Source organism: Anopheles funestus, chromosome 3RL (assembly GCF_943734845.2).
Source record: "Anopheles funestus chromosome 3RL, idAnoFuneDA-416_04, whole genome shotgun sequence".
Lineage (NCBI taxonomy): Eukaryota > Metazoa > Arthropoda > Insecta > Diptera > Culicidae > Anopheles > Anopheles funestus.
In genome coordinates, this window is record NC_064599.1 from 67,014,648 (window position 1) to 67,033,435 (window position 18,788).

At 41.4% G+C, this 18,788-nt stretch overlaps 1 protein-coding gene across 6 annotated transcripts in view; it reads left to right on the forward strand.

Moving 5' to 3' along the window:
- LOC125772389 (catenin delta-2) overlaps positions 1-18,788 on the forward strand; it is a 36,449-nt gene that overhangs the window by 2,197 nt on the left and 15,464 nt on the right. The window contains exon 2 of one of the 6 annotated variants that reach the window (XM_049444072.1): positions 3,046-3,790. The exons of 3 other annotated variants lie outside the window; for them this stretch is intronic. The gene's annotated coding sequence lies outside the window, so the exon portion shown is untranslated. Of the gene's footprint in view, positions 1-12; positions 3,791-17,696; positions 17,717-18,788 lie in introns of those variants that run through there. 2 more of the 6 variants (XM_049444069.1, XM_049444073.1) reach the window with 2 other exon arrangements.

Genomic DNA, 18,788 nt, shown 5'->3' on the forward strand with positions numbered 1-18,788 from the left:
AAAAAATATTTAAACATATAAAACAAAACATGTTAAACAGTGCAGATAACGAAATCTAACGTTTGGCATACACCTGTCAACATTGTGCAAAATTTTCTACTTGGAGGTGTGTGAAAAAGTGAGCCCAACAATACATCCGCCGATCCCTCTATCTCAGTATAAGGGTGCGGCAATAATTTTCCCACAAGCAAAGGAAAAGCTTTCGCCGGAAAAACAAGACACACATCCTCTCGTTTCGCGAACGTGGAAATGTGATGATTGATTGAATCCGCCCGGGTTGCTTTGATATGGTTCGCGATGAGGTGGTGGCATAAACACGCCTAAAAGGATTACGCCCCTGTGTGCATGTGTGTGCGTGTTTCTTGTGTCTTTCGGTGTTGAGTGTTTTTTTTGCTATTATTATTATTATTATTTTTGCTCGTCCTACATCTCTCGTTGACTGCGCCAAAAAAGGAAACGCTTTCCCCCCCCGGGGGCGGTGAATGCGCGCATCCGGAAAGTGCAGCGCGCGAGGTCCGAGAAGAAAGTGGAATCTGGGTTACTACGATCATTTACGCCACCTTTGGCAGGTTAGAGCGATAGGAAAGGGTATTATTACAACACATAGGAATGGGCATGGGTTGGGGAATGCATCTGCTGGTGGAAATACCTGGCCGGGAAATGAAGGGAAAGAAGCAAGTAAATCTGGTACCCACAAGAAGGGTGCGGACCGCAAAAAGTGTCACGCGAAGAAACGAAGAAAACATACCGTGTGCACGGTAGTAGTGTATGTGAAGGATGCGAGCTCCAGGAGTCTTTACGCACCTGTACGTGAGAGAGTGGTTAGGTGTTGTGCTTCTCTCTGATGCCGCTAAATCGTGTGCTTGTGTGTGTGTGTATATGTGGCGGCTGTGTGCGTATGTTCGCTTGTGCGTCGCGTATCCTTTTTCCAAGGAGATAAATTCAATTTGTTCTTCCTCGCAGGAGATGAATCGAAAAAGCGAGAAAGAGAATAAAACAGAAATAGCGAGAGGCGAGATGAGATTGAATGTGAGTTGTGAGAAAGGGAAATTCATCTCGTAGGATAATCATTTTCACGAGCTGAAGATGATAATTATCCTCACCCGAATGCAGCAACGATATCGCGTTGTGGGTTGGAGAAATTGTTCACCAAAAAAAAAAAAAAAACAAACTCTTAAATTTGTCACAAACACGCATCGCTCACTACGCACGTTGTTGCCGCACGTATCCGGTTGTTGATAGGGAAAGGAGAGGCAAGCAAAAAGTAGTGTCGAAGGGTGGGTGGGTTTGTATATTCACGCCGCGTGTTTCACGCCGCAAGGCACACAAATTGTTTATTGTGCGTCTCGACTAGCGTGCTTCACCAAAATGATTAGCGAACGTTTCTTCTTTCTTTAAACAAACAAACGCAACGTAAACACATGTTGTTTGTCATAGTTTGTTTAAACTTTTAGTTTGCTGCTATAGTAAATAATCTTTTTTAGGTGAGTGTTCTAAAACATGATGAAAATGAAATTCACGCAATTATGGTTTTGTTTGCGGATTTTGAAAGCTGGATTTTAAAAATTCTAAGCACAGTTTGTCCCCGAAATGCAGTAAAACGTCGATTATCCGGGGGCGGATTAACCGTGTGCCGAAAATTGACAGCTGTTGTTTAATCGTGGTGAACATTTGTACTGATGTCAGGTTGGTTAAAATTATTAATATCGTCACCAAACGATATATTTGAAATGATTTTATTTTACGTTCTAAATTTTAATTGTTATTTGATAATAATTTACTTGATCCAGAATCATTATTAGCATCAAAAGGACCACCATAGTGTAGTATGTAGATACTATATACGCTTTATCTAGATATATAAATGTCCTAAGGGACTATTATCCGTGGAAATCGATTAACCAGCATCAGTGCGGTCCCGAGCACCCCGGATAATCGACTTTCTACTGTACACTAAAATATCATACCGCGGAACCAACATATCGAATCCTGAATCAGTATGGTTTATACATAGAAGTTACAGTGTCAACTTCATTCATAACTCGTTCGTAATACATTCACTTTTTAAGTGATATTTTAAAAGAAAACATTAATAATAAGCAAAATTAAAGCAATTAAATTAAAATCGTATGCTAATGAGTTGTTAAAATTCATGGACAGCAAGGACAGCTACTTAAACGCAGGAAACATAAGAGCAAATATTAAAATGTATCATATAAACGCATACCTGTCAATCAAACCTTGTGAACCTTTTATCCTTGTTGTTCGATTATCCGGCCACCATTGAGTCCCAACATGCCCGAATAATCGGCGCTCCACTGTACTAACAGAGCTGTTAAATTTCTAAACCGTTTCCTCCTTCAAGGTGCAATGTTTTTTTTTTATTTTGTAAACATTCTCCCCAAAGCAACATTTGCACGCGATTGCATTGAAACTTAAACTATCAACATTTTTGATAAAAAGGTTAGCTAGCACTAGGTAATATGGTTCCGGCATGAACCCTAATAACCGCACCTGATCATGCCAAGTTTCCCATCTAAACGTGTCATCATTAGTTAGAAATCGTCACAAATCAGGTACGACCCGGAGCGGTTGTCGATTTCTACGGGTTTTTTTTTGTTGTGGCCACGAAGCTCCGTGGCCATGACTGAAACCGCGAATAATAACGAATAATGACGACGAAACCCCGGGCAAGCTTAGCTTCGCTGTTGTGCCACACAGTCATCAAACCGGTTCGTTGCGCTTTGTCTGGCACACTTTTGCATCGAGCCGTGTGCGAGCTGATTGCGCTTTCTCCTTGCGTCCGGCGTGGCTTACATACAGAACACCACAGATCCGTAAATATGGGACAATTTCAAAGCGTGCGATTTACCCGATTTGATTCTTTTGGGAGCAAATATGTACTGTATTTTATTGTGTGTGTAAAAAAAAAACTATTTGTATGTCTGTGTCTGTGTTTGGTAATAACTCGAAAATAAATTAATTTTTTTTTTGCTCTCAATGACTCTCCTTCCCCTGTATCTGCATCCTGTTGTGGTTCAATAGCAAAGTTAGTGCAGCGAGATTTTCGACGACGAGGGAGCAATTGAATGATTTCAATTTGTAGCATGTGGGATAGCAAACAAATGTCAACAAAGCGCCAAATATAGAAGAAACCGGTCAGATTGAAGAAGATCGAATATCATCAAGCACCCTTCAACCACCCCGTAAAGCAAACCCTCGCCGCACAGGAAAAAGGGCAACGGAATTCAACTCCCGGTAACAAAACGAGCTACTGTTGATAACGACGATGATAATGATAATGGTGGACGCGCTCGTTTGAAACCACCTCATTTCCCTTCCAAGACGTCGTTTGCCGCCCATTTTGCGACATATAAATCGCGCCTTCATCCACGCAAGCGAACGGAAGCAGCATTATTTGTTCGCGTCTCTACGCCGCACGTATTGAGTTCGCGACAATCAAAGCAACAGCGAGAGGCAGCACCGGAATATGCCGGTCCGCGATGAGGATTGTGTGCGATCGAAAGAAGAAGGGAAGCAATATAACAAATAACCGGAACGACCTCGAAACAAGTAATTGGATATCCTTTGTGTCGTGTGCTGCGGACGCGCGTAACAACGTGACTTTTAGTACCCGGCGACCCTTCCAAACACACGTTGACGATACCTCCTCGGAGCAGTTGGAGTAAAGTGATAAGAGGTGACGCAAGGAAAAAAAATCTAAACAACTCGTGTGTGTCTCGGTTTTCGATTGATTCGGTTGATCATCTTGCCGTATCGGTCGAAGAAGGTAAAGAAAAGGGACTTGTCCTTTACAATGGTAAGAAACAGAAGGATCCTGTTTTTGTTATTACCATTACTGTCGATTCTTTGTTTGACGTAAACTCCCCTTTTTTAACAAAGAAATACAACCGCCACGACGTTCATCTGAGGCGTCCCAAGTACAACCGCTTTATGGTTTATAAACTATCGACTTAATAATGGCAATGGTACTTGAAGTAGTGCGTAATTTGATCCATTTTACTCACCATGCAATAGAGCGATAAAGATGCTTCAAACTATTTCTCACTCTTTTAGTGGTAGGAAATTAATTTTCCTCGATGGGAAATGTCTTGTCTGGCGTACTTCCGGCATGCAACCGCTTTGCTACCGTAAAGCGGAATATCCTCTTCCGTTTCTACAAACGTGCGTGTGTGTGTGTTGGTTTGCCGCTGGTGGAAATCGATTACGAAAGACGATTAAAATATCTTCATCGATAAATGCTACAGTTCGGTCATTAACCGCCATTACGCCATTTAATATTAGCTATTTGTTCGATTCCTTATTGCCAAATTTTCTAGGATTCTTAATAATTTTTGAATTTCTGTTCAATTAACCTTCGAACATAAGCATATTACATCAAGCATTATTGCGCACTTAATCCAGGGGCGGATTAACCGTGCGCCGAAAATTGACAGCTGTTCAACCGTGGTGAACATTTGTTGAACATGTAAGGTTGGTTAAAATGATTAAAATCGTCACCAAAGGATATACAGTTGAGCGCCGATTATCCGGATGTCCCATTATCCGTGCAGTTCGGAAATGACAGTTCCGAAGGCGAATTGACATATTAATTGCAAAACCGATGATGGCAAGAAATAAAAGCTTCAAAAGGAAATGATATAATTTGCTCAAGTTCGACCAAATAGAACAGATTTAGTTTGCAAAGTGCACCTAAGAATATTAACATTTAGCTTTAGAAAAAAAGTCCACCCATTACACACTAAACACTAATATTTAACAATAAAAAGAGTTTAGCCTATTATCCGTGATATTCGCTTATCCGGCAAGTGCTGAGTCCCGATGAGCACGGGTAATCGGGGTTCCACTGTATTTGAAATGATTTTATTTTACGTTCTAAATTTTAATTGTTATTCGATAATAATTTGCTTGATTCAGAATCATTTTTAGCATGCAAAGGACCACCATAGTATAGTATATAGACACTATATACGCTTCATCTAGATATAAAAATGACCTAAGGGACTATTATCCGTGGAAATCGATAAACCGGTTTCAGTGCGGTCCCGAGCATCCCGGATAATCGACGTTCTGCTGTATTTTTAATGTTATGGCAAATAGTTTTTATGTCCAATATGATTTTTCTCTCTTCTGTATTATACTTTATATTAAGTTAATAAAAAAGTTTACCTTCACTAGAAAACTACATAAGAATTAAACTTAATTTGCCATCTAATCGACACTAAGATACTAATCAGAGTGCTAAAATCGTGAACGAAAAAAAATCAAGCTTTTAATACTTTGTTTTTCGTTCGCAGACGGAAACTCATTTTATCGAAACCCCACGAACGGCTTCCTTCTACGCTTTTATACGAATGAAAATTCCAGTCTGCAAACACCAACACCAAATCGCATTAGTTAGTGGTTGTAGCACTAGCGACCGATTATCTCTATAATCAGTGGTGAATTTTCTTTCCCATCGTGCATTGGTACATTGGTGGAACAAAAAAGTAAGCAAAATCAACCCTCATCGCCATTATTGGTGGCTTTTACGTGTGTGGGAGGTGGAAAACGTTGCATCCGGGTATGCAGTTTGCTACGTTTTCTTCCAACCTTTTCGAAGCTCTTTAAAGATATAAAGCGTTAAAGTAGACTCGCAGGACATTCACACTACGCTACGAATCCGAATCCAAAACCGAAGGATCGATCCACTATACTAGCAACATGAACCGATAATGGATCGAGATGTGCATAAGGGAAAATAATAGGGAACTGAGCAACCGAATGAGATTGCGAGGAAAGAAAAAACGAAGGAAAATTGATCATCATTTTCTCTCTTTCTCTCTCTCTCTCTCTCTCTAGAGAGAAAATGAAATACGGTACAAGGACCAGTGGAAAGTATTATTTGATACGAGAAATTAGTCAGCTTTTCCACCGGTTTGGTTTCTCCTCTCCTCTCCACGAATGTACGACGGGAAAAGATGCTCATGCACCAGCTTCCCAAGGATAAATAATGACCGTTGGAAGTGGCCCCCCTACTTGGAAGCTCCGGTGGGCCAAAGTGTGTACCTCTGTTTTCTTTTCGTTGGTTTGTGGCCGGTTTCACCCATTTGCCAATTCACCTTGTTCGGGGAATAAAGAAGAAGAAAAAAACAGACAAACGAACCGTTTTCCTTCAGTCAGTCGAGTTTGCCGCACAACCCCGGAAGCGGAAGAGCAGGTGAAAATACAATTTGCAATCAGTTAATTTGCTAGATAGGATTGTTTAATGTACCTAATCAGATCAGAACAACAACACGGGCACGGTCAAAATTCCCGCACCGCGTTTTGGGGACTTCACTTTTGTGCTTATAAGAGGATAAATGTTTTGTTTTTGCTTCACATCGCAAAATATATAACCCATGTGTCTAGGCTCTTCAGAAGTGAGCCCCATTCCCCATTTCGACCCGGCACACGTTTTGTGTAGATCATCATGCGGAGCATATTTTGTGGCGCATAGTTTGGGACATGTCTACGCGTAGAGATAGTGCAGGCCACGTTCCATTGGGGTAATTAGTAGTAAAATCATTAACCACACCACACTGCCGTGTGTATTGAGCCATGACCGCGCATACTGTGTGTAGCTACTTTATGGGGGACATATTTTTGCTCGTGAAATATGTTTCGGAACATTTACCTTCCCTTGGTTGAATTAGATTTAAAATAGGAAAAGTTTAATTATGAAACAGCACTTTCGAAATTTTGGGTTCCCTGGATTCACTCCGTTTGTTGCATTGCAGCCCGATATTGATATAGCTGATAAAACAAATTTATTTTAGCACCTAGCTTTTACGAGTAAATAATTGCCCATCTCTCACGGTGCGTAATTAATGGTCCGATGTTTTTGGAACTGGACGGATAAACACACACAAGGGCACACGGGGGTTTTCCTTCTGTTTGCACTTGAACCTTCGTTAATGTGCGTGCGTACCAATGGCCACACATACCACAGAAGGTAAACATTTTCTTTTAATCTCAGAACGTATTCGATTAGACAAACTCTTGTTTGTGTGTTTATTATTTTTGGTCTAAATTATGAACAGTGCGTAACGTAATTATAAGAACACTTGTTTTTTTGAATGTAAAAAAGTGAAAAGATATACATATAATTGATTTTTCATTGATATTTTATACATAATTCGCAATTTTCGTGGTTGAAGGTTTTTTGTCATATTTTTTTATGAAAATTATTATAACTTTGTAGCTTAATAAATGCTCTTGATTTTTCATATTTGAATTCGTATTAACAAATCTTTTTTTTCGATGTGTACGATCCTTTCGAAACTTCTTGAAAATTCAAGTAGTTTTAAGGTTCTTCGACGAGTATTCTTAAAAAAACTGTTCTACAGTACTTATGGTTAACGAATTTTTTTTTTTATCATATTTTGTGTTTTTCATCTGGCAATAAGAGAAAAAAACTCAAACAAATTTACTAAAAAATCGTGCAAAGAAATGACTTTAAAAAAAGTGTTCCTATAAATATGTTAACCACTGTACAACAAACACAAAAGCTTACAATATTTCGCTCCACAACAAAAAAATTAATAAGTTAAATAAAAATAAAATTATGATGTTGGAAATAGGTGGCCTGCCTGACATGTGCAGCAGTTTATTAATTGATGATGTTAACGTTAGCTTCCTTTTTAATAACTCGAAACAGGTCGAAACAACACGTACCAATCGAAAACTTCTCCATACGATGCCTACCTGCCCTGCGTGGCTACATAGTTTTAGCCATTTGGCGCACGTGCTATTTGTTTTTCTGCAGTTTACTTGTTTTGTTTTGCTTCTCAAGACATGGGCAAGAAAACAACCTGTCCCTCCGCGATGATGGAGGAAAACATAGCACCCGCAAGCCAGACCAGCATGATGCACATTCTTTTAATTGTTTCCAGACCGTACCGCCGCCACGGGCACAGACAAGAAAGGGAAACCTTCAGGCCATATTTCTTGGCGTTACGATCGGAAAACACATTGCGCCATCCGCAGCAAAATAACAGCAAACGGCAGCAATATTGCAACCCGAGTGGTAATGTCTGCTTTTTCGCAGGTTAGAAAAATCTCGCTTCTGAGAACACTCGATACAACCCCCACACCGTCATCCACTTTTGTCAGAAACAATGGTTCGGTGGAGGAAAAGCCCTGCGAGGAACAATAATAAATTAATCAAGAAAATGGCCTCCAAACGCTTAAGCCGTACCAGAGCCGAGCGCACGTCGACCTTTTTGCAGTTCTTCGCCCGAAGAAGGCGCAGCACAGGAACACAGAAGCCGTTTTTGGGCCGTTGGTCTTGTAGTGCTCGGTAAAAGATGAGCGGATGGATGAGGTACATATCTGGTTAAATTGTTCTGGCACAACATGGGCAATGGGTGATTAATGGGTTGTGTGATCCTGTGAGGAAATTTTTATGGCAACAGCCAGGAAACCAACAGAATTGCAAGCGCGCCCCACACTTGACGTCTTGTGTGTTTGGGGGAGGGTATGTGTGGATCGTTCAGATTGAGTCATTTCGCGTGTGCAATTTTTCAATTTCCTTTCGTACGTTTTGCTGAAGATGTTTTCCGGCCCACGGCAAAAAAACCCAGCTTCGATTTTCTAAGTGGAAAGGATAACTTTTATTGAGAATTTAAGCAAGTAAAAACCGGCGAAGTTTAATAACTGTTGCGTCGTTTAGAGAATTTGTAGGGTTTACAAACTGAAGTGAGAAATTTTGAACCATATCTGGGCTCTTCTCAAGTTGAAGTGGAATATGCTAGGAGTTGCTATAAAATCTCTGGAGTTCTAAAGCCCTCCACTAAAGCTCCACCAAGCCTCAAATATTTCTTTTCAACTTGAGGATGATCCAGAATTAGGTTGTATGAAGTGTTAGTAGTTAAATGTTTCGAAGATCCCAATGGCAGGACCAAGAACTCGCAAGGTTTTTGAAGTATCGCAAAGAAACATTGAAGAATCAGACAAAGTTCTGAAACTTACACAATTAATCATATCTGGCTCGAATGGCTGAAGTGACCTTTATAACGTTATACGAAAAATATCTACACATCACTAATTCTAGGTCGCTCCTGTCCAGTACAGCCTCCACTGTGATTCAAGATCCAGCTATCAAACACACAACAGTCAGCTAACTTTAGTCGGTAAAACCATGCGAGTTTCACACTGAAGCGATTCGTTCGGAATCTCTCGGATTCGCCCAAAACTGGCTGGCAGATTTTATACCGACCGTAAGAGTTGACTATTACAGTTTCAGCACATCGTTAAATGCACTTTTTGGAAGGTGGTTATTAGAGCATCCAACCCCAAGACCCCCCCCCCCCCCCCCAAAACAAAAGCGGAAGGAAACCCAAGTCAACTCCCTCGGTAATGATGCATTTGGGAGGGTTGAGGTTGTAACCGGATAAAGTGATGGAACTCCTCCCTGCTTGCAATGAAGGAGGAGGATTGGTTACCACGGAACTATTGGAGCACACTTTCCGCTTGAGCTGTCATCACTGATTGCATTTCGGGGTTGGTCCATCGTTTTGCGCGCGGCGTTACAGAAGAAGAACGCCGCAGGAAGGTTTGTTTGATCAGACAAGACACACTGCTGCTGCACCACACTACACAGAGCCAAGGCTCTCCGGGGAGCTACAGTCAATCCGGCAGCTTCCGAGCATTGTGAGCACGAAGGGGGGAAACATTATGTCCTCACTTTTTTTTTCGTCGTTGTGGTGGGGGAGAGACCCTTAAGATAAGGGTGAAATATCGGGGGAAGGATATGAGACACCCCAAAGAATGGGAAGCTGTCGAGGATCGTACAAAAGATTCGCGAAGTTCAATGTTGAAGCAGTTGAAGCAAAACGTCATCAGCGGCTGGCGGTGGCGTTAATATAGGAATGAACGTCCTTTTCCCTTGTTGGGGCGGGAGGAAGGTGCACATACATAGCTGGTTGAAGTGTTTCCTACTCTACTTTACGGGACGGCATGATCAACGGCAAGCATCCCCACGTACCAACTTCATGTACGTACCCGTTGCCTTCCTTCTGTGTAACGTCAAGTACATCCGCGTGTTACTCCCCACCCAAAAAGGGTTTCACTTCCGGTGTGAGAGTATGAGTCTCGCATGAATATGACCCAATCTGTTCGGTAGTGCTGTAGCCGGTTTTCCACAACAAGCACCGTTGTGTAGCAGCCACTCACTCTTGGTTGTGAGCATGGGAAAATCGATTTTTCCCAACTCTCTTGACACGAAGCTCACACACAGACGTACGCGCTCACGTCGGCATAAAGCGATGGAATAGAAGGCACAAAAAAAACCCTTTAGTACCCAGGCATTCGCTTCCGGTACGAAGTACCGGTTAAGTCCGTGTACGTTTTCATTGCAGAAACAATTGTAGTCGTTTTGGGGGAGAACGTGATGATTGTAACAGCGAAACAAAAAACAAAAAAGACGAGTAATATTAGCGCACTGGTTTGATGGTTGTGTACAGTCAAAAGGTCGAGTATGGCTTTGCAAGAAAACGGTCCTATGGTTTCCATACATGAATGTTTATGTTTCAATTTTATTGTACAACTTTAAACTTTATTGATTTTTGTTCACCAAATTTTCCAAAAACCCAAATAAATCACTTTCGCGACTTGATGATATTTTCATCTGTTAAGAAGCTTTGAAATATGAATACAACTTTTCACCGGTAGCGCACGACAGAAGTGCGATGAAACTTGATGCTTTCCCTACGTTAAGGGGCCAATCACAATCTTCCCCAAAAAACGGTGAACCGCTTTTTGGGATAATACAATACCAGTGACAAAAATTATTCATCCAGTGGGACTCATTGAAAAGTGAGCACCAAACAACATGCTCTGCCGTGTTTTGGGTGGGGGTCGGTTCTATGTTTTTGTGCTGCTCTTGGCTTACATAAACACACACTCAACCCGATTGGGGTTTTGAATTATTTTTCCATATCGATTTCAATGGCCAAAGAGTGTATGAAGCAAGAGCTCCGCAACACCATATGAACCGTTTTTTTTCTTTCCTGTTAGCGTGTTTAGATTTGGATTGTAATGAGAGTTTCCTTCTTTTGTGTCGTTTGCTATCGTTTAGATGTTTTGGGATTTTATTTGTGCGTTAAATCATTCACTGAAGTATTTTTATAAAAAAAATAATTTTTTAGCTATTGACAATATTTTTTTTAGTTTCGAAAATAAATTATATTATTCTTTTTCATTGTTACGAACGATTACGAACGTCGATAGTTATTTGATAAGCACTATGATCAATTTCATTAAATATCACGTTCGACAATAAACACACATCGCGCATTGTGCTAAACAACGCCACATAACTTCAAGTTCTAACCATTTGTCGTTTTAGCATTTGAAAAGAAGTCATAAACCGGGACCGGGAACTAAAAGAAAGTGACAGTAACGAGACCCGCCAGTCATAAAGCAGTCGACGGAATAGTTGTGTGCATTTAATAATGGACTTTACTCGCAACCGACCGCTGCGTGAGAAGAGCCCTGAAACACGGAATGAATGAATCGGCCCGCCGTGTCGGATGCGTGGCCATCCATAATGGACTGCTTGCAGAAGAAGCTAAAAAGTGTTTCATAAAAAAACGCATGTGAAAGATTTATGAATCTTTTACGACAAAGATGATGCTGTTGCGCGTTTTTACACTACACTGGAAGCATCGCTGTATCGACGCTTCTATTCCGTTCCCGACCATTGGAGGACAATTGCGTGCGCGAGCCATTAGCATACGAATTGGGTGCATGAAGGATAGCTTCCAGGTCGTTCATTTGTCATCAAATGCTAGAAAGAATAGATGGCACTGCCGGGCCCCGTTGGGCATTTGTGTTGTGATGTTATGATTTTTTTTTGGGCTGTTTTAGTTTCCGATTTAAATTTTAGTTAGAAAGTGTTGGGAAAGTGAAACACCATCCCATCTAAATCAATTGCCGCTAACCTATTAATAGAGGAACAAATTTTTGGATAGAATTAACCGAAATCACGCAATTTGTATGCCGAACATAATCATCGAACGAATTAATTACGGCCCATTTAATGGCAACGTAATGATTTTGCTACTTGAGAAAACCATTCAATTACTGGCTGGAGGAGAAAAAAAAAATGAATAAATCAACCAACCAAAGCTTCTTTTGTGTACCCAAAAATGCACTCGTGCACAATAGAAGAGGAAAATAAATGCTAACAAGCTATTTAAATAGTCAAAAGACCGATTGCAAGCGGTGGTGGTTCGCCTTCACTTTGTGTCGAGTTGGTGATTTTACTTCATCTCAATCGGGGAAAGTAATTGGACGGGAATAGTTTTATTTTTGACTAAAATTATTTTTTGCTGTAGAAACGGTAATGAAATAAATTCAAGTGTTGGTAAGTGAAACCTCTTCCAGTAAAGTAACGCTTGCAATGGATTAATGTGTGCTTGCAAAAGCATATTTGGTTCATGATCCATAATAATCATGGCTCAATTGTGTATTTATACCTGGAAATAAAATAAGTCCACACTGGGAAAATAAATTCGAGCCAAACCAATCCCTTTTTCTCGTTGGTTATGCATTAGATAACAAAAGATTACATGGCATATATCCATGCGAAGAAAACAAATTCAACAACATTGTCCAACGACAGATCGTTTGAATGAGGAGACAATTTGCGGAATGACCAGAGAAGAGACGTTAAGGGTAAAAGTAATGTTAAATATTACTGTAACAATTGGATGTGCTCGCCTCGGATGGACGGGTTTGGTAACGAGCAGTTGGGTAGGGAGAGCATGTCCAAACCACAACCTCAACATTTGCTCAAGATGAAAAAAAGGATACCGGATTGCGGAAAGTCCTTGCGGTTGTCCGAATGTTTGACGGCTGCTTTCTCATCCTACAGGGTCCATTGTAGCGAAGAACCGGTGGGGGAAAAAATCTGACACAAGCGAGCGGGTAAAACTGGAACTGGAAAAAGTTGTCTCCATAGCCACCGAGAGCATTGGCATGAAGAGGGAATTGGGAAACGTTTCGCTGCCCGGGAAAATGTAATACGCTGGTTGGTTGTAGAGATGGATGAAAATATTTGGTCAAATTTCGCCTCCGTGTATGGTGGGATATGTGACGGAGTTCTCCAGCTATATAAGGCGGATCCCAATGGGATGGTTGCTGCTAAACAGCGAACAAACCCCCCTTGTAGATGATGTGAATAATGAAAGAAAGAAAAAAAAAACAAACCGCATCGTGAGATTCCTTCAACGAACAGCAATGGGATTTTGTCTTTTGGGGTAAAAAAAAATTACACAACTAACACTTCGGCCAACTCGGCCAACGGAACACAGCTGGGTGGGAAGGATTTTATTCAAAGCTTTTGCTCTGTCAGCTTATGTTGTACCTTTTTTTTTTGGTGGTTTTAATGATCGTTATCAACACCGCAAAACAACGATGGAGGACTATGAGGAAAAAAGATGATATGTGTTTGTGCCATGTTACTACATCATCCTTAACCCAAGGTGTTCCCTAGTTTGTTTACAACATTTGCTATGCTATCTGTTTGGCCGCAAAATTCCGACGAATTTCACTGATGCTTGGGGGCACGTCATGGTAAGTGATGGATTCTGTCTCATGTGCAATAAAACAAATACAAAATATAAATCCCTTTTTCCGTGGAAAAACATTTACCAAAAACAAATAGTGGATTTGATGTGTTATAAAAGTAATTTTGTGTCTCGAATTGCATACAACAAGGCGAAGTGACAACAAGCATCCAAGCATGGTATACGCCTGAATGTATGCAAACTGCACAACATCCCTTGACAGCTTATTGAACTGGAAGTTGTGATCGGAAAATGAACGGCTCCAATAATCCCTGTACTGCTCGAATGTGCGTAAGTAGTAACTGTTTCCTGTTTTTTACGCTGTTCCCATTAATTTCTTCCTCCCAGTGAACTGGCGAAAATTTACATGCCAAAAATCCCTTTTATGATACGGATGAGTACCACTATCCATCGACCGCAAGGCGAAAGCATGTCGCAATGCCTACCCCGACTGTGTCTTGTTGTGAGAACACCGCAATCGAAGTGATCTAAATGGATGCTGCAGCTGATATGACACTAGCGTTGTGTCCCTCGCTTGTGTTTAATCCATCCAGCAGCGCATCAGTTTTCCGCTCGATAATTTTCAATTCTCGTACACATTGACGTCGAAATGTGCTGCCGGTTTGGTGTTAGCTAGATAAGAAGCAACCAGCTTTTGAGTCCCTGCGGGTGAAAATTCCCTTTTTTATCAGTTGATGTGTACCATTCAGGCGAAGAATAGGGTTAAGATGTAGGGACAATTATGAGGGAAGGTTCAATGAGCCATGCAGCACGTGATGATGGGAGTGCTGATAAATAAAGTCTTCTAGTTTTGGGAAGGAAACCTTTCTTTAAACTAACGTTCTTATCCCATAGGTCCTTGTAACATTACTGCTTGGTAATTAAAATCAAGCTTTAAAGCTTTAATAAACATTAACTAAAGTAGGACAAAGTGTCGATTGCTGTGGAATGGATGTAGAGACTTGAATTTCCGTCAACAATAGAGCAGAAAAATGGCAAATGTTCTTACAATCACAGTTACTAGAAAAGGCACAAAAATAAAAATGAAAGACATTCTTGTATAGTCTCAAAAGTCGCGATGATGTTCCATCCCTTCTTGGGTGAATAATTATTTTTATTATCTTTTTTTTTCAATCCCAACATTGTACTACGAATGGATGAATAAACAAATCGTAAAAACTTCCTGATGCACAGCGTACTCCAAACTGTTAGTCGGAGGACTGTTTTACATAAACAAGAAAAAAAAATGGCGCTCAAAAATAGCAAAACAATGAATATTTCATGGGTTCAGTCAATTATATGCTACTCCAGAAAGCCAAAAGTAGCTAATGGTGTGTTAGGTCTGTCACGGATAGTATTGTCCTTGCACGCTCCATCATCATTGCCTCGCGCTCACAAAAAAAAGGACGATCTTGGGGAACTCGCAAGGAGAGATGGAAAAGATCCGACAAGACAACAAATTCTAGCTGTTTTGCTGTCCCGTACGTCTGTTTCTCAATACCTTATGGGAATCACCAGCTTTCTGGGCTTGGTTTTGGGGGCAAGCCTGCCTCTACTGCACATTGTATTTAGGTCTATATCGTCTATTGTGTCCGTGATGGGATGATGGTCGCACGTCCATCAGCGGAAGTCATTTATCAAGCCGCGACGAAGACATGGTTCGGTGTTGAGCAGAAGGAAAGCACCACTACCCGGGTTGCTGATGGCATCAGACGACGATATGCCTCCCTTGTGCCAGTTCCTTTGACTACACTGACAAACTCGGGTCCAGAAGTTTTGCAGACACACGGTATAATGTCAGAAAAACAACGCAAAGTTGTCTCGGGATCTTACTAGTACAGTCATGTCATGAGGAATATATCTGATAAACGTCATAGTTTGAAAAAATCTTATACGATGTTTGAAAATAACCTTTACTGTTAAATTTTATTTTAAATCAAATAAAACGCTTAAAATTGCGCTATCGGTTGTATAATGTCTCTATTGCTATTACGTAAACGATACTATCTTAGCAACTGTAAAGACTAACTCACAGTGGACATCCCCATAAGTTCATGATAAATGGCAGTGTAAAGAACCGACCAGAACTCAAGACAGATGGAAGCGTATGTGGTAAATCGTATCTAATGTGAAGGGAACCAGCTGGATAGAGTCACAAATAAGGTACAAATACACAGACACACACGCGGAAGAGGAGGAAAGATGGGACAGTTGTCAGACTGCATTATTCTTGATTGCACACCGAATGTCCGGGAGGCATGCTGGGAGTAGTATAACAGTGCCGTGGATAGTGGAGTAGTTCTCCAAGGCCCAGACGGAGCTTACAGTGTACGTATTGCCAAGATGCCATAATTTATGGCAGATGTCACTCCCAGTGCTTTCCGATTGTTATTGTTTTGTGGCACAGTTTCAAACCCTTCCCTGCCACCGAACCCAGCAACCCCAGCGTCCCAGCATTGGAGCTTTATAATGCAAGGATCCTAACCCGAAAGATTCATCGCTATTATCCCCCATCTCCAGGACAGGACGGTGTCTTCTTCGGATGTTGATAAAAAAATAAAACATTTAATAGTTTTTCCATCTGGGTCGGTCACACGTATGCTTCTCACCTTCAGTGAGCAGCGCGTCGTCGTTTGTGAGGATGCGAATTTAAATTGTCTTTTATTCTCCTTTGCTTCCTCGCTGTACAAGCTTTTAAGTAGTACCTACAGCCGTCTAGGTATATCGTGCACAATATCTGCAACAAGTCGTTGCGCTTCTGGTTCGAATGGCCGTAACAACAGTAACCGTGCATATGCGAGAGCTTTTGCTTATATCTATGCAAATACTCACTGTGTACACCCCACATATCCAGGGACAGTAACTTCCGTTCCGACACGTTCGTATAAGGATCAATATTGTGGCCAAATCAGTTCGCTCGCTAGCTGAACCTAAAGTCCGCCCCATGGTTGGACATCTTTGGCGGACACACACACACACTCGTTCTGGTTTTTATTCACCACCGTTTTCCTTTTGCTTCTGCTAGAACAGGCCGGATTCATGGAGTCGTGAAGTTGTGGCGTTCACCGGCGTGTTTTTTTTTGCTTCATGCGCCCAACTAAGCGCACACCTTGACACGACGGAAATGAAATTCAGATAAACTTTGCCAACACAATTTCAATGTGCCTTCCGCGCTTTACGACCCTGGGCGGGAATCAAATTTTTCAATAAGGCCCAGGCTTAGACGTCGTCAGACGCATCATCCACCGGAAGTTGGCGCTATGTTGGAGAAGTGTCCGTCCGCTAACTTGTACATTTCGGTTGTGATGTAAAACGGTACGTGAAGTGGTGTTATATCTTCAGAATTTATTATATGAAATCGTCTTCGACATCAACCAGTTTGTACTACTTCTTGGTTTAGAAATACCAAATATGTCATATTACAATACAAGTGTCATTGAAGTAGTTGTAGACATTTTTAGTATTTGATACAAAGACTTTAATATTAATACTCCAACTCGAATACTACGACACTACGAACATTCAAGTATTAACCTGAGGAGGCGACAGTAGATATTCAATTAACCGCTGTTGCCCATTTCTTGAAGTCGTAACTTCTAAGTCCAAGTAATACATATGTCCAATTCCTGAGGATTTTTAGATACCTTAAATACTATGCTAAATAATATTATTTGTGTAGGTTTAAACTTGTTATTAATAACTAGAGGTAAGATTTGATCCTCGATCTTCTGTATATTGGAGAGATCGTCAAGACACTTTACCATCGAACGAATTCAATAAAACGCATTTTGTCTCACTGCGTCAAACTGTCAAGGGAGCGACCGGTTAGAGCTTTTCCCGTTCGTTATGTTTCAATTTAAAATTTCCATGCCAGCTCCAATGTCTCGCAACATAAATGTAATTGTGCGCAAAAGTATCGAGACAACGAGATGCTATGGCAAATAAAACGCACACAAAAAAAAATGACAAGAAATAACTGAATAAGATCAAATTTTAACTTTGTCTTCTGCTCAATATTCTGTTATCCGTTGTAGGAAGTCAAAGGGCGATATTCATTGGAAACCTCCAGCAGCAGCAGCAGTCACGTACTGTGGATTTGATCCGTAAGCTAGTGTTTTTCCTTTTTTGCTGCACTTCGTTTGTGCCGGCTGTGGCCCATCGAGTTTTTCAGGGCATTTGTTTAAAAGCACCCTGGACAACCCCTGGTGTGGTGCTAGTTCCTTCGTACACAAAGTTGCTATTGCTGATGTGTACGTTCATCATCGTTTTCACCAAGAAACACAGAACAGAAAAAAGCGAACCCATATTGCTTCCTTCTTCCGACCATCTCGAAACACTCTCGCGACATGACGCAACAGTGGAACACCAGTCGCAAAGGCAAAAGTTTCCACGTGAACGGCTCGAAGCACGCACCGAACTTTATTTTCAATTTTGTCCGTAATCATTCCGCGCGTCCACCGAACACGAAACGACCTCGCGTGTGTAGAGAAATCTCTTGACCGTTGAAATAGCAGCAGGGAGCGAAACAATATATACATATTTTGCTCGCATTACGACCTGCAGGGGACAACTTCCCTCCCAATTGTTCCTGAGGGGAGGTTTTTTTGTTGTTGTTGTTGTTGCTGGGTCACTCACTTCCCTCGTTACTAACCACACATGCAAAACCGATCACAAAAAAGCCGCACAGGGAGCCATTCAGTAGTACCGAAATAAAGTAAAGAAGCTACGAAAATGACGGTTCCATAAAACCGCGAATATTTCCCCCTTGGGGGGGGGGGAGTCGTCCACACAAGGGACACACAGTAACGTGGAGAAGTGTCAACGGTTTCGCGCGGTTTGTGCAAATAAAGCACACACAAACAAACCCAACCCCCCGGCAAACGTCCTCCTTATCCCGAACGCAATGACACGCGGGAAAGGTCAATTTACGACGCCGCAGTGTCAACAACATTGCCTTGCTGAAGACGGGGCTTCTCAGCTGGGAAGGGCGCATAACGGTTGTGTGGCATACAGTGTGTCGCGGTATTTCTTACCAACCCTTTCTTAGTTGGGAGTGGTCGCGTGAGCGCGTTTGTGAGCAAAGTGACCGCCCTAGAGTACAATTTGTGTATTGCCCCGTGCTCTAGAGATCGGTTACCATCCAGGGCAATCCTTGGGTCCTTTAACGTGTTCATC